Below are 1,527 nucleotides of genomic sequence, written 5' to 3' on the forward strand. Positions count from 1 at the left end.
AACCGTCGGAGGTCTGCAAGGCTGTGCATGATGGCGGTGCCGCCCACGTGGGCTGCATCTCTCCTCACTCACTCGGCTCTGGCCACACTGGCCTCGGAGCGGCAAGCTGCTCCCTCCTCAGGCCTTTGCATGGGGTCAGTTTAGTGAGGCCTCCCCATCCTCTCAGTCTCAAGTGCCAGCACCCCCCAGGCCCTTTCTAGCACCTCTCAAAACCTCTCTCTCTCTCTCTCTCTCTCTCTCTCTCTCTCTCTCTCAAAATATGGTTTTATTGATTTCAGAGAGGAAGGGAGAAAGTGAGAGAGAGAGAAACATCAATGATGAGAATTGCACGCCCCGTACTGGGGATTGAACCTACAACTGGGCATGTGCCCTTGACCGGAATCGAACCTGGGACCCTTCAGTCCACAGGCCGACGCTCTATCCACTGAGCCAAACCAGCCAGGACTCAAAACTTCTTTTGATTGTGTATTTGTTGTTGTTGTTGTTTGGTTGTTTTTGTTTTTTTTACTATCTGATAAGAGCTGGAAGAACTGGGCTCGAGACTCGACTACACCTTTCATCGCTGTGTGAACCTGGGCAAGCCACTGCCCACCTGAGAACCAGGCAGGGGCGTAGCTGACCTCCACTCCGCCAGGGCTTTCCCCACTCCGCCCTTCTTTGATCCCAGCTTCTATGCAACGGCGCTGCCAGGAGGCGTGGGCCTGGCGCCGTGGCAGTGAGAGAAAGGTGGCCAGAGCCAAGTTGGTCGTGCATGGGAGCAGGTGGAGGGGCTGTGACCAGCCGTGGGGACAGTCTCCAGGAGCACACGGCTGCTCTGCCCGGTGCCCCGCCTCCAGGAGCAGCAGCTAGAACTGTCAACAGCTCCAGGAAGGACTGGACACTGGGGCCACTTTCGGCTCCAGAACTGTGTTTTCCTGGAGAGCTGGAGGAAGGGGAGTCTGGCCCGTGGCCGGGGCACAGAGGGCGTGAGGGGAGGGGGAGAAGAGACGGAGAGGGGCGCCGGAGGGAGGCAGGCCCCACGCCTGGGCCACGTGTTGCTCTGCGGGCTGTGCGTCACGCGAGGTCACGCCCACTGAGTCTTTGGAAGTGCTGGGCTGCTGCCTCCCAACAGCCCGATGGCTCGGGGCTCTAGCTGCTCCCACTGCCACAGTCGCGGCATCTGAGGCAGACACCAAGCTGCTGCTCCCTGCAGTTACCCAGAGAGAAGCAGGGGGGCCAGACTACCCAGGTGGCTGGTTCTAGACCAGGGGTGGGCAAACTTTTTGACTCGAGGGCCACAATGGGTTCTTAAACTGGACCGGAGGGCCGGAACAAAAGCATGGATGGAGTGTTTGTGTGAACTAATGTAAATTCAAAGTAAACATCATTACATAAAAGGGTATGGTTTTTTTTTTTTTTTTTGGTTTTATTCATTTCAAACGGGCGGATCCGGCCGCGGGCTGTAGTTTGCCCATAGCTGTTCTAGAAGCTTCTTGCTCTTCACCACCGCAGGCCTCTCGACACCCCACGGGGTGGGGATTGTTATCC

This window comes from Myotis lucifugus, unplaced genomic scaffold, assembly GCF_000147115.1.
Source record: "Myotis lucifugus unplaced genomic scaffold, Myoluc2.0 scaffold_208, whole genome shotgun sequence".
Taxonomy (NCBI): domain Eukaryota; kingdom Metazoa; phylum Chordata; class Mammalia; order Chiroptera; family Vespertilionidae; genus Myotis; species Myotis lucifugus.